Here is a 16,160-nt window from a genome sequence, read left to right as displayed (position 1 = left end):
CTGTCTCAGCTCATAGAACTCTGAACTCAAGTAGAGGCATTGTTAGGGATAGAGCCCATTGTCTGGCGGACATGTCCGAGGATGAAATAGTGGCTGAACTTAAGGATCAGAATGTAACTTCCGTCAAACGCTTTCCTGTTAAGAAGCAGGATGGTAGCATTGTACCTGGCCACACTTACATGTTTACCTTTTCATCGTGCACTCTGCCAAAGTCAATCAAAGCCGGCTATTTCAATATCGGAGTGGAGGTGTATATCCCCACTCCACTCCGCTGCTATTCCTGTCAGAAGTTTGGACACGGGTCTAAGTCCTGTCGAAACACTCCTCGTTGTCATCGTTGTAGTGAACATCATCAGGACTCTGACTGCAGCAATGATATTAAATGTGCCAATTGTGGAAGCAGTCATCTTTCCTCTTCTAAATGTTGTCCTGAATGGCAAATGCAATCTAAGATACTTAAATTAAAGTATGAAACAAATATTTCCTTCATGGAGGCTAAAAACAAAGTCCTTAGCCAGAATCAACATAATCCCTCTCCCACTGTGACATACTCTGCTGTAGTCTCACGACGACCAGAAACAATCTCTACTTCGTGTCAAACGGATTTGAATTGGATGGCTTCTGAGAAACCTGTTCATGTGAATAGTACTTCTGGCAGTCAGGGCTTTTTTACAACGTCTGCCTCTCAGACTATTAGTCATGTATCAGGTGAAGTTGTTCAAACAGCTATAGATGTTGAAACGTCAAAAGGTGGAATGTCAAAATCGCAAAGAAAGCGTCTAAATCGTAGATCAAAGAAATCTCCTGCTGATACTCCTGTAGAGGTTCACAATTTGTTTGAGCCTTTGGAGATGGATGATACGCCATCTTCACAAAACCGAAATAACGGTACACCCTCCTCTCGTACACGTGAGAGGTCTCCAATAGAACCGCCATGAGTAACGCTACAAATGTAGTACAGTGGAATTGCAGAGGGCTTAGGAATAATTTTCACGAAGTCCAATTATTAGCTCAAGATTTAAACCCATCAGCATTTAGTCTACAGGAAACATTTCTTAAACGTGATGATAAGTTTGAAATGCGTCAGTACAACTCGTATCACTGTTTTTCACCTCCGGGGGATAAAGCAACCGGGGGTGCTTCCATTTTGGTGAGACGGTATCATTCACAGCCCTGTTCCTCTTACAACTAAACTTCAGGCTGTTGCTGTCCGACTAACCTTACACGTCACGATCACACTCTGTTCGTTGTACATACCACCATCCTCGACTCTTCAGCTATCAGAACTTCAGGATTTATATTCCCAATTGCCTGGACCCTGTGTTATAACGGGAGATCTCAACGGTCATAATCCTCTGTGGGGAAGCAACGATACGAACAATAAAGGTAAAATTCTTGAAGATTTTGTTTCTAATAATGGCTTGTGCATATTTAACGACGGTTCGAACACATATCTACATCCAGCAACGGGTACATATTCAGTACTAGATTTGTCAATCACAGATCCAACCATACTTAATGAATTTTCATGGTCAGTCCACGGTGACCTGTGTGGTAGTGACCATTTTCCGACAGTAATCACTGCTATAAATCCAACTGATGATCTGTCGACGTCAAGATGGAATTTTTCTAAAGCTAATTGGCCTTTATTTCAGACTAGTTGTACTAAAAACTTAAAACCAGAATTTTTCATGGACGCTCATGATGCAATCCAGTCATTTTCGGAGACACTGAAACAAATTGCTGATGATACTATTCCTAAGTCCTCTGTAAATCCACACATTCGTAAGCCATGGTTTGATAACGAATGTAAACAGGCCAGGAAAAGTAGGAAGTAAGCAGAAGACTATTTTCGCCGACACCCTACTGTTCACAATTTAGATAAAGTTAAAATTTTAAATGCCAAGGCTCGACGCACATTTAAGCAGAATAAACGTCAGTCTTGGAGAAAATATGTTTCCAAGATCAATTCACGCACACCTATTTCAAAGGTGTGGAATATGATACAAAGAATAAAGGGCAAAGGTTCCAAATCTACCGTTCAACATTTAAAGGATGGTGATAATTTATTAACGGATAAGGCTGACATTGCCAATAAGCTTGGTGAAACTCTCGCCAGGCACTCATCTTCATCCAATTATGTCTGCTTAATATATTTGATAATATCTGGACTACAGGCAATTTTCCAAATTCCTGGCGTAATGCCATTGTAGTCCCAATACCAAAGCCTGGTCGAGATCATACTGATCCATCTAATTATAGACCAATCTCCTTAACGAGTTGTGTATGTAAAACCATGGAGCGAATGGTAAATAATAGATTAACATGGTATCTTGAAACCAACAACCTGATTACAAATATTCAATGTGGTTTCAGGAAAAATCGCAGTACCATTGATCATTTGGTACGTTTAGAATCCTTTGTGAAAAATGCTATAGTAAATAAACAACATTCTGTATCAATTTTCTTTGATCTCGAGAAAGCTTATGATACCACGTGGAAGCATGGCATTTTAAAGGATTTACATGATTTTGGTTTGAGAGGTCGTTTACCTCTTTTTATATCACAGTTTTTACAAGACAGGCAATTTCAAGTCCGAGTGGGTTCTACCCTGTCTGATCATTACAATCAGGATCAGGGTGTCCCTCAAGGCAGTATTTTGTCTGTCACATTATTTATTATTAAGATCAACAGTCTATCAAAGGTTTTAAATGATTCAATTGATGGATCATTATTCGTGGATGATTTTAATATCTCTTGTCGTGGTAAAAATATGCGCACCATTGAACGGCAATTACAGTTGTGTTTAAATAAAATAAATAACTGGTGTCTTGAAAACGGATTTAAATTTTCTAAATCCAAAACTAATTGTATACACTTCTGTAGAAAATATAAACCTCATAAGGACCCAGAGCTAACCTTAAATGGCTCTCCCATCAAGGTGGTAAAGGAGGCCAAGTTCTTGGGCTTAATTTTTGATTCCCATTTAACATTTCTGCCACATATTAAATCTCTTAAAGCTAAATGCCTCAAGGCGCTCGATTTGTTAAAAGTTGTATCCAATTCAAAGTGGGGAGGGGATCAGACTACTCTCCTTCACTTATATAGATCACTTGTCCGCTCTAAACTTGACTATGGCTCAATTGTATATGGTGGAGCCTGCAAAAGTAACCTTAAACTTTTAGATTCAGTGCATCATCAAGGTCTAAGACTTTGTCTTGGCTCCTTTCGAACGTCACCCATTGAGAGCCTCTTCGTCGAGGCTGATGAGCCATCCCTTGACCAACGCCGTATAAAATTAGCCTTACAGTACGTGACAAAACTACATTCCAATCAGTCAAACCCTGCCTATAACTGCATCTTTAATCCCCTTTTTGAGGAACGGTACAACAGAAAAACTTCTCTTGTTCCGCCTTTAGGCCACAGAATTAAATCGTTTATTTCTGCTGCCGGCATTGAGCTGGACAATATAGCACCTTCCCGTCTTCTTTCTTCTCCTCCTTGGCAGTTAGTTAGGCCACAAGTCGACCTAACACTAGCCACATTTAAAAAACCAGAAACTAATGAATTACAATATAAACAAGAATTTAATCAATTGAAGCATAGATATAGCAATTATAAATCCTTATTTACAGATGGGTCCAAGGATGGTGGCGCAGTGGCTTGTGCCACTGTCATTGGATCCAGAACAATATCTTCTAGATTACCAGATAATAGTTCTATTTTTACAGCAGAAGCAAACGCCATATTATCGGCTCTCAAATATATTCAAAGACACACTAAACATAAACAATATATAATTTATTCAGATTCTCTTTCTTGCCTTCAGGCTATTAAAAACCTATCTTGTAAACATCCACTTTTAATTGATGTTATTGAATTGTATAATAATCTTGCTACTGGCCAATGCGACATCGTCTTTTGTTGGTTACCCAGTCACGTAGGCATTTCTGGTAACGCAATGGCCGATCTTGCTGCTAAGGCAGCACTCAACAAATCTGTGACACCACTTCTTATTCCCTACACTGATTACAAAGCTACCATTAGATCTTATACCCGTGATCTGATGCAGAAGAAGTGGGACACCCAAGTGGGTGTAAATAAATTACATGGAATTAAACCATATATTGGGTATACCCACTTGGGTTGTCAGTCCAGATTTGAAGAGGTCATTTTGCGGCGATGTCGTATTGGCCATACACGATATACTCATGAATACCTTTTGAAAGGTGAGGATCCTCCGTTCTGCATCCCTTGTGATGAAAGAATCACAGACAAGCATATCCTGCTTGACTGTGTAGAGTATTCCATCACAAGGGATCAGTATTTTAATTCACGAACTATGATTGATCTTTTTACTCATACCAGCTCTCATTTAATTATTGCCTTCTTAAAAGAATTAGATTTGTTATCAGAATTGTAAATAGATAAATATTTTATTATTGGTAGTCTAGATTAATAACTGAGATTGTGAGTGGCTGTGCCCTCGAGGGGGGTTGAAGTATTGTAAAATTATTGTCCTCCTGAGAGGGTACGTAAGTCCAAAACATTCTATGTAAATTTAGTACGACCAAACATTTAATCGTAGTATATTTGTTGTTTTTAATAATGGCTAACTTTCAGTATAATCGCCAACGGCTGAGGGGATGGTGTAAATCCATCTGGGGTCCATGCAGGTAGCAGAAGTACTGTAAGTCCCCATGGACTCTAGTATGGTGATCTACCTTCAGTTGTTGGTGATCTACAGCCCGTATTTTATGTTGTATTGTCCGAATAGTGGTAATTGTTTTAACTCTCCACACTAGTTTTAATTGTAAATGTGATGCTCTAGTGGTTTTACTGTCCTTTGACGACAGGATTTTATAATGTATACATATTTCATTTCAGTATCAAAATGTTCTCGTCACGATATGGCTGAAATATTGCCAATGTGACGTTAAGTATTAACTCACTCACTCACTCCAGGTGATAGGGCCACTGGAGGTTCCACTATCCTCATAGGACGGGATGCTATTCACAGCCCTGTTATACTTAAAACTAATCTACAAGCTGTTGCTGTGCGACTGACTCTGGGAGTAGCATTTACACTATGCTCTCTGTATATTCCGCCTTCTTCAACACTACAACAGACTGATCTTCAATCACTCTATGACCAACTCCCGAAACCATGAGTTATTATGACCACTTCCCAACTATGCTCTCAGAAATTACTCCATCTGATTCTCCATCGTTTACGAGATGGAAATGTTCGAAGGTTAACTGGTCTTTATATCAAACTATCTGTGAATCAAAACTGCGACCTGAGTGTTTCACTGATATAACTGATCCCATTCAAACGTTTCGTGACATTTTCAATAAAATAGCTGATAAGTGTATACCAAAGTCCTCTACGACTCCACATGTACGAAAACCATGGTTCAATGCAAATTGTAGACAGGCCAGAAAAGCGAGGAAAAAGGCAGAACATTATTTTCGCCGTCATCCAACTGTCCATAACTTATGCAAAGGCGCGTCGTACGTTTAAACAAAACAAACTACAATCTTGGAGAAATTATGTCTCCAAACTTAATTCACACACGCCAATGTCCAAGGTCTGGAACATGGTTCAAAGAATTAAAGGCAAAGGTTCCAAATCTGCCGTACACCATCTCAAAGATGGTGATAATTTAATTACTGATAAGTCTAAAAATTGCAAATAAAATCGGAGAAATTCTTGCCAAAAATTCATCATCGACAAATTATGTTCCTGAGTTTCAGAGATATCAGAAACAACAGGAAAAGACAAAACTTAATTTCGAATCAAATAACGGTGAAGATTACAATGAAGTGTTTTCATTACATGAGCTACAAACTGCTCTTGAGCAAGCTCATGACACTGCTACCGGTGATGATAATATCCATTACCAGCTACTGAAACACTTACCTGAACCATGCTTGATGACTCTTTTAGATATATTTGATAAAATATGGACGTCTGGGGAATTTCCTCCATCATGACGTAATGCCATTGTAATCCCAATATCAAAGCCTGGCAGGGATCTTACAGATCCGTCAAACTACAGACCAATATCTCTCACTAGCTGTGTCTGTAAAACCATGGAACGTATGGTGAATAATAGATTAACTTGGTATCTTGAAACCAATAACCTAATAACCAATATTCAGTGTGGTTTCAGGAAAAATCGTAGTACCATTGACCATTTGGTACGTTTAGAATCCTTTGTTAAAATGCTATAGTAAATAAACAACATGCTGTATCAATTTTCTTTGATCTTGAGAAAGCTTATCATACAACCTCGAAGCATGGCATTTTCAAAGATTTGCATGATTTTGGTTTGAGGGGCCGTTTGCCTCTTTTTGTAACAGAGTTTTTAAAAGACAGGCAATTTCATGTTCGAGTGGGTTCAACCCTGTCTGATCATTATAATCACGATCAAGGTGTCCCTCAAGGCAGCATTTTGTCTGTCACACTTTTTAGCATCAAGGTTAATAGTTTATCCAATGTTTTAAATGATTCCATTGATGGATCATTATTTGTGGATGATTTTAATATTTTCTGTCGTGGTAAAATATGCATACAATTGAACGGCACTGCAGCTATGTTTAAACAAAATAAATAAATGGTGTCTTGAAAACGGCTTTAATTTTTCTAAATCCAAAAAGAATTGTATACATTTTGGTAGACAATATAAGCCTCATAAGGACCCAGAATTATCTTTAAATGGCACCCCTATCAAAGATGTAAAGGAGGCCAAGTTCTTGGGTTTAATTTTTCACTCTCATTTAACATTCTTACCACATATTAAATCCCTTAAAGCTAAATGCCTGAAGGCACTAGATTTGCTAAAAGTTGTTTCAAATTCAAAGTTGGGAGGGGATCAAGCTACCCTCCGTCACTTACACAGATCATTAGTACGCTCTAAACCTGATTATGGCTCCATCGTATATGGTGGAGCATGTAAAAGCAGCCTGAAACTTCTTGATTCTATCCACCACCAAGGTCTAAGACTTTGTCTTGGGTCCTTCAGAACCTCACCTGTTGACAGTCTCTATGTTGAGGCTGATGAAACTAATGAATTACAATATAAACAAGAATATAATCAATTAAAACATAAATACAGTAATTATAAAGCCTTATTTACAGATGGGTCCAAGGACGGTGGAGCAGTGGCTTGTGCCACTGTCATTGGATCCAGAACAATATCTTCTAGATTACCAGACAACAGTTCTATTTTTACAACTGAAGCTAACGCCATACTAACGGCTCTTAAATATATATTCAAAGGCACCCGAAACATAAACAGTATATAATCTATTCGGACTCTCTTTCTTGCCTTCAAGCTATTAAAAATATTTCTTGTAAACATCCACTTTTAATTAAAATTAGTGAATTGTATAATAACCTTGCTACTGGTCAATACGACATCGTCTTATGTTGGTTTCCCAGCCATGTAGGCATTTCTGGTAACGTAATGGCCGATCTTGCTGCTAAAGCAGCACTCAACAAATCTGTGACACCACTTCTTATTCCATACACTGATTATAAAGCTACCATTAGATCTTATGTCCGTGATCTGATGCAGAAGAAGTGGGACACCCAAGTGGGTGTAAATAAATTACATGGAATTAAACCATATATTGGGTATACCCACTTGGGTTGTCAGTCCAGATTTGAAGAGGTCATTTGAAGATGTCGTATTGGTCATACACGATATACTCATGAATACCTTTTGAAAGGTGAGAATCCTCCGTTCTGCATCCCTTGTGATGAAAGAATCACAGTCAAGCATATCCCTCTTGACTGTGTAGAGTATTCCAATACAAGGGATCAGTATTTTAATTCACGAAGTATGAAGGATCTTTTTACTCATACCAGCTCGCATTTAATTTTTGCATTTGTTATCAGAATTGTAAATAGTTAAATATTTTATTATTGGTAGTCTAGATTAATAATTGAGATTGTGAGTGGCTGTGCCCTTGAGGGGGTTTGAAATGTTGTAAAATTATTGTCCTCCTGAGAGGGTACGTAAGTCCAAAACATTCTATGTAAATTTAGTACGACCAAACTTTTAATCGTAGTATCTTTGTTGTTTTTAATAATGGCTAACTTTCAGTAAAATCGCCAATGGCTGAGGGGATGGTGTAAATCCATCTGGGATCCATGCAGGTAGCAAAGGTACTGTAAGCCCCCATGGTCCCTAATATGGTGATCTACCTTCAGTTGTTGGTGATCTACAGCCCGTATTTTATGTTGTATTGTTCAAATAGTGGTATTTGTTTTAACTCTCCACACTAGTTTTAATTGTAAATGTGATATTCTAGTGGTTTTACTGTCCTTTGACGACTGGTTTTTATAATGTATACATATTTCATTTCAGTATCCAAAATGTTCTCGTCACGATATGGCTGAAATATTGCCAATATGACGTTAAATATTAACTCACTCACTCGCTCACTCATTTACCATACTGCTCACTGATGGTCTTTTTTGTACTCGGCCTCAGAGCAGTTGATCCAAGAGATGAAAGAAATCCCACAGATGTTGTAGTCCTACTCCTCTGAGAGTTATTCACCTTCTTCAGCTCCCTCCCATAGTATGTCCTCAGGCTTGTGAGTTTAGCACTGCTCCGCTATTGCTGGCTGAGAAGACGGCAGGGTGCCTCAGTGTATGTCTGTGGCATCATCAGCAATGTGATTGTTGATCACTGTCGTCAGTCTGGTCAAACTCTCGTGCAAATTTTCAGAATGGCAATAAAACAAGAAACAATTCTAGATTCAGACCAAATCATTATAACAGTTTGTAACACAACTTTAATGTTACATTTTCCCTTTATGTATATATAAGAATACCTTCGATAAGACGTATGGGGAATACAACTGGTAATATACTTTACATCTAAGATTAATGCTTGCAAAATACATTTGTCAATGACTGCAAAATACTATCAAGATTCACGATATATACATAGATTTTTAGTAACCATAATTCTCTCAACATATGGCCTCAAATCTAATAGGTGATGGCTGGGAGAGTGACTGATCACTTCGAGTATGCATAAGGCCCCTGTGGTACTGCCTTGGTATGTCAAATACTGGCAAGTCACGTTGTTCACTTGAATGGAGGTCATTGTATGTGACAGTACTGCATACAGTTTCCTCAGCACCAGTTTCGGTCTCCTCGCCTTCTGATAACACTACATTGTCTAGATCTGGTAGTGAATCGTTAGTTGAAATTGACAGCACTGCTTGTCAGGGGGCGAAACGTAAAGTATGAAATATAAAGAACCACAGCCTAGTGCCCTCTAATGTAAGATATGCTCACACATGTTTATGAAAGTAATAAAATCACTTTTGACATTGTCCTTGATCTTCCAAATCCCAAATCTAAATCACAATGTTCAGAGAACGCACCCGACCGATTGCGTGACGTTTACAAGAGACATTGTGCAAATAATACTAATGGATACTAGCTTTTAGCAATCACATACAAATGTATTAATTGTCCCTTTTCGAGTGGAGATATTTTCCCAAGTAGCATAGCTTTGAGTAGAGCGCATATTGTTTTCACTTTACAAGACATTTGGTATTTCGCTGGCTGTATCATGAACTATTTTTTCTCTCGTGTGCTTTATTGAGATTCTACCGAATGGTCGTCATCACATTCATCACTATATTGACTGTTCTACCTGTTCTAACCCCAAGGAGTGTTTAACCTAGAACGAAACACTACAGTGAAGGAAGCCTGGTCATTCATTTCAGTTGTAGTAGGGATACTTGTTTAAAGCTTTTTTTGTGTGTGTGTAAATGTTATATGTGCACTGCCCGACTTGTAAACGATAGTCGGCGTCCTTGTAGAAGTCAGCAGTCGCCCCCATAGAAATGGAAGGCAACCTTGTTAAAGCTGAAGGCGTCCCTGCAGAAGTAGTAGACATCCCAGTAAAAGCAGTAGACGTCCCTGTAGAGGAAGGGGTGTCCCCGTGGAAGCTGTAGGTGTTGCCGTAGCAGCAGCTGGAGCATGAATCTCCTTGGTATAAATTATTTGAGGAAAAACAAATGTCTATGATATCCCAAAGAACAAATCTAAAGGGATTTCATACGACTGCACACATTAACATAAATCTATTTTCTAATTTAACCGTATGTTGCGAAAAGATGTTCGTACTCCCTCTCTGTACACAGTAAAAAGTGCGTGCGTGCGTGCGTGTGTTCCGACTCACCGAATGATTGTTTTTTTGGGTTTGTACAACGTCAGTTGATAGATCCTGCTCATCCTCTTATTTCTGTGTGCACATGTAGAAACGAATAATCTTTACTGTTGTCTCCTCATATACATTAGTCACTGAGTTTTGTCCCATTACTTTTCCTTTAAAATCTTTAATGAAGAACGTTTGCCTTCACCATCGGGTAAGAGCAGCTCTTTGTCCACTGCCAGAATATTGGCTTGTCCACCATCCCGAAATACTGATACATGTCTTGTCCCACCCCGTTTTGACTTCGCAATTTCTGAAAGGCTTTTACCTTGGTGTCAAAATCTGAAAAGAGTGTCAACTTCTATTCGCCTAGATGAATTTTCTCTCTTAGGTTTGACGGGTTTTTTTTCTTGATGTCTGTCAAATACTCCTTGAGTAGGTCTGTATGTCTGTCAAATACTCCTCTTGAGTAGGTCTGTATGTCTGGATTTTCCAGTTGTTTTAGACTTGCACCAGGCTACTGTCGCGAGCCTGTCCCCGTATGTAGGAATGTATCTTGAAATCTCTTCATCTTTCATCTCAAGGATAAGGCTGGGATAGAACTTACCATAAATATGTTTGTCCCTTTAGTGGTTTAATCACATGAATAATAGTAAAAATTCCCAACTCATCTTAATATTACCTGTTATTTATCTTGTAATTTCATTTTAAATCATTTAACACTCTAATGATAATGACAGCATCCAAGAACCTTAAGCCTGTACAAAATCGAAAATGCACTATAAAAGGCAATGCTAATTGTCAGCAGAAATGATTATCCCAATATTCAAGATATGTCTTATTACTTCCATCTTTACTGATACATGTTGCCAATGTATGATATACACATTATTACATACAATTCATGGCATATCTGTTTTGTTTAACAGCGTGTTTGTTTCATTATATTTTCTTTCTTGTGCATTTGGGGTGGTTTCAGACAAAACCTAAAAAGAACAGCAACACATGTGGTTGTCTGATGATGTTAAAACGATTTTGTGTGAAGGGTAACATTACTATGAATATTACAATGCATATTAGTACTATTCAAGATTGTTCCGTTCACAACACTGAAGTTTGTCATTAGTTCTTTGTGCAAAATACTCAAAAATCATAAATATGATCCCAAATCGCCTTTGTACAAGTAAAGTTTACTTCCAAATCGCTTATTGATACATCAGTGCCAAGTGCCAAGCATCTGCCTCTGCGCCTGTGCCAAGAGAACAGAATAGCTGGAAAATACTGTCAGTGTGATTGTGACTTTTGCATGCAAACCTAAAGAATGCTTTTTACAGGAAAACGCTGTCTTCTTTCTACCTTGTTAGCAGCAAATAGCTAAACCTTTTCATCGGGGAGTCCCCTGTCTCTGAGGAAAGCTTGAGGTCTTCCATCTAAAATTGAAACTACGTACCCTTATGACTGTACATGACTGCATTGCCACTGTGTATCAGTGGAATGATACTGAGTAGGAAAGCAGTATCACTCTGCATCAGTGCAATATCACCGCCCATAATTGCAGTATCACTCTGCATCGGTGCAATATCACTGTGTAGCAGTGCAATATCACTATGTAGCAGTGCATAGAGCTTCTTTGTTTAAACGTTTGACCACGGAGATCCAGATTCTGTTTCTTAGAAAGGGTGGCCCCAAAATGTACTCAAAACTACATCTTGAAGTGTTAAGATCTGTAAAGGTAAAAAAATGATACTTTATTCAGCAAATCTTCAGCGAAAGGATGCTTTGACATCATGACAGGGTTTGGTAACTGAAGTCAAGTTAGAAAGTCAAGGAGAATTACCTTGGAATTCGTTTACTGTTGAAACAGACAATTTGGAGATGGATTATAAATACCGCACGCAGAAGCTACAAGGTCACCAGGATGGGTTTCGGGATAAAAGACGGACAAAACCTTGTATTTATGCGACAGGCACACCCTCGTTTTCCTGCTGCCTCCGTTTTGAAATATCACTGTATTATATTTGGTGGAGTAGTTGTTTTTTTTTAATGCAACACTCAGCTTATTATCCACCTTTATGTCTGTGGTCTGTAAATAATGGGGGAGGGTCCAGACAATCAAGTGATCAACATCGATCTACACAGGTGGCATGCCATAGCATGTGTCAACCAAAGTCAGTGATCCTGATCATCCGATCCCTTTAGTCACCTTTCTCGACAAGCTGAAGACTGAATCTATCCCAAATCATCACGGGTTCCCCGTATAAGAGCTACAACTGGGACTATATTCCGTTATGCCAGGTACCAACAATCAGGTATCGACGACTATGACGGCAACACCTGTGTTAACCTTACTTCAAGTGTGAGAGGATCTCCTAACTCTCTAATGTCACGGCTTAGAACTACTTCTGTAAACAGGTCAAGGTCGCTGCTCATATTCGGGTGGGAAAAGGTATGCAGCGTAATTTTCAAATATCATTCAAACAGCTTGAAAAGCTTTGGTGTATGAATTATAATTTATCATGCATTCTTTCCTTTCTAAAGACATTGGCTACGATCAAAGGTAAGAATTCTAGGGCTACGGCAATGAATAAAGTGATGAAGACCCCTCAACCTCGCCAAGACGACACACATCCTGCTCACATCGACCTTCATCCAGCAAAGAAACAAGTGTACGGTCAGTCCAGCAGTAACCTTGGGCACAAGAGAGTCATCTCCTTACAGCACGTACCCCAGCAGCCTTTGGTCAATCAGAGACAGACGCTACCCAGTCACCAATCCACGGGCGGCTATGACAACAATCAGATCTCGAGAATGTGGTGGAACCAATATCAGAGACCAGTCAACTATTTCTGGGACTGTCCTGCGGTGACTCCACTTCCCACGTGCCGCACAACTATTACTCTAGGAGGGGGAATGGATGAGTGGTGCACCGCCAGCTGTAACGTCAATTTCTGCCCTGGGGGTATTTGTATCTGTCAGCCAGACGAGCCCTCCTACCCTGCCTTCTCCATGTATCCTGCCCAGACACAAGCCTGGACTGACACCTACAGGCCAAGACTCAAAGACTACAACACAAAGGCCTGGATATCTCAGAGTCCCTTCGCACCCAGACACCACACAGCTCCCCACTCCATCCATACTCAGTCATTTGTGCAGCAACTTCGGCAACACGTCCAACAACATACCCAGCAACATCCCAAACAGCACAATCAGCAACACATCCAGCAACGCACGCATCAGCAACTTTATACGCAACAACCTCGTCGACAGCCACAGATGCACAACCAGTCTCCCAAACAGCCCTCAAGGTTCGTCTTTTCTTCTCCCCATAAGCGAACCCCTTCCCACCACACCCCCAGCGCCCCTCCCACAACGTGTGGGGCCAGAAAGGCAAATACTACTGCAGGGCAATAGGCAGGTATGCAGGACTGAAGCTCTTTGACGACTTGTGCAGCACAAACTGCATGAACGTGATATGCCCTCTTCTTATATGTGAATGCAACTCATTATAGTGCTGCAACCCTCGAAAGTCACATGGAGTCGTAATACTTGTGTCTTAGTCTTCTTGTGGACATGAGTCCTTGAAGCACAGACAATACAAGGAAGTGTCTTTTGTACTTCTACTCTCCACCAGTCCTCGAAGAACTATGTGTTCCCGACAAGGAGGGTGACACACTTGTCTCTATAAACATCCACCTCAGGGAGGTCGGGGAACGCAGCATTGCTCAGAGAGACACCTACACATTACCATGAGTAGTAAAATGTGGGACAACATGTGATGTGCCACAGAAAGTACCTGAACTCTAAGAGGCGATTTTCTGACATACACAACCTGTGATGCATGTAGACACACGATGAATGAGTTGGTGTCAATGATGCACCTGTAGTCTGTCCTAATGACATCTTACTGACTAGGGCGACCAGCCATGGCAGTGAAGTAACTATCAATGGTAGAGTAATCATCCAACCATGATGTGACATGTCTAGCCAAGGCAGTGACATTTGCATTCTGACCGAGAGCTTTGATTTTCACGTATGCTTCTCACTTTCCAATATTGACGATTTAGTGAATGAATGAGTGAACGTGTGAGTGAGTGAGTGAGTATCAAGGAGATACTTCAGCTGAGACGAAATGCAGTCTTTGTTTAAGTGGCTTGCTATTCGGGAAAACTGTTACATGAAGACCGTCAGATTGAAGTGTGGTCTGTTGCAACTTTCACGTGAGTCAGACCATCACGTGAGACGGTAAACCAGTGGTGAACATTTTGAATGAACGTTCTGTGACTGATGAATCCAAGGGAGATAATCCATTAAATGATGTAAACATGCATGGTGGTTAACCATTGTTCAATGAATGTGCGCCCTTTGACTGATATATTCAAGGGAGGTAACCCATTACATGGTACACATGTATTTTCTATGCAGCTTCCACTTTGTATATATGTAATTACATTGGCAGTGACGGGGTTCCTTTTTTTTATAAAATAAACATCGATTACTAAATATTATCAGTTTGGTGTTTTTTTATTGAAGCCACTACAAACAATGGCAGCATGAGTGATTGAGATGTACAGAATAGGCCTCGATAAAATGATTCATAATCAGAAACCTTGTCAAAAGTAAAACAATCTTAATGATCATAAAAATGGAAATTATAACTGATACTATCACACATTAAATTGGAAATAGAAAAAGTTTAATTTGTTTGAAACAATATGCAAATAAGGATTTTATTCATAGTCTGGTTTTACCATATGAGTTCAGGGTGCTGTTTTGTCATTAATCCATGGATAAACTTGTCACCATAAACCAGTGATACTAATTTAATTCAGGCGATTTTGGCATATTTGCTCAAAATTATGTCCCGAAATGTTTATCAATAACTGATCAATACATAGTTAATTATTATCGGTCTGTATCGATAGCTTGGCCTTGCACAGACTGTACACCTTCTTGTTTCATGTTGTTACCACAAGGAGTCAGTTCATCTGTACATGTCGTTCTGTACATGCCCCAAACACTAAGCCGGTATGTAATGTTACGGTTAGGAATTTGCCGTGAGAAACAATGTGAACCATGACAGCAGAACAAAGACAAGTCTAAAATATTCAGATATTGTATTATTTAGCAAAGAGAGCAAGTTATACAAAATCACAATTAAATTTCACAAGATCTATTTCATATACAATACAAATGAGACAAAATCTAAGTCAATGGGTGGGAAAATATATGGCAAACTCACCAAAGTCTTAATGTGAGAGAGAAACCGTTATTCAGAATGTAACACAGTGAGTGGTCTGACGGCGGTTATTAAGATGAAGCGTTGGCCGAGATTGATGATGGTTAATACTCCAGTAATGTGTGAATGTGTGCCTCACAACATGACAGCTAGCCACTACAGTGAGTGAGTGAGTTAATATTTAACGTCACATCGGCAATGTCTCAGCCATATCGTAACGAGAACATTTATTACTGAAATGAAATACATGTATAGTATAAAAACCTGTCAGCGAAGGACAGTAAAACAACTAGAAATATAGATTAAATGAGATTAAAACTAGCGTGGAAAGTTAAAACTAATATCACTATTTGTACAATACAATATAAAATCAGGCTATAGATTGCCAGCAACTAAAGGTAGATCACCATAGTAGGGACCATGGGGACTTACAGTTCCTTTGCTACCTGCATGGACCCTAGTCGGATTTACATCATCTCCCTCAGCTGTTAGTAGTTAAGACACATCTAGCCAAAAATTAAAAATATATAGATATACTAAGACTAAGAACAGTGGAAAGTTTAAATTTACTGTGAATGTTTTTGGACTTACGTACCCTCTCAGGAGGACAATATTTTTACAATACTTCAACCCCCTTTGAGGGTACAGCCAACGGCAATTCAAGTTACTAATCCAAACTTCTAATAATTAAAATACATCTATTTACACAACATATTTTCAAAATTCAACCAAAA

At 39.2% G+C, this 16,160-nt stretch overlaps 1 protein-coding gene and 1 pseudogene across 1 annotated transcript in view; both read right to left on the bottom strand.

Annotated features, from left to right (window-relative positions):
- The window catches only part of LOC137259708 (cyclin-dependent kinase 4 inhibitor C-like), a 408,328-nt gene that overhangs the window by 159,291 nt on the left and 232,877 nt on the right, over positions 1 to 16,160 (bottom strand). The gene's annotated exons all lie outside the window — the stretch shown is intronic.
- On the bottom strand, positions 8,662 to 12,620 carry LOC137260296 (uncharacterized; annotated as a pseudogene).

This window comes from Haliotis asinina, chromosome 13 (assembly GCF_037392515.1).
Source record: "Haliotis asinina isolate JCU_RB_2024 chromosome 13, JCU_Hal_asi_v2, whole genome shotgun sequence".
NCBI lineage: Eukaryota > Metazoa > Mollusca > Gastropoda > Lepetellida > Haliotidae > Haliotis > Haliotis asinina.
Note: the sequence above shows the minus strand (reverse complement) of the source record. Positions and strands in the feature narration are given on the sequence as shown.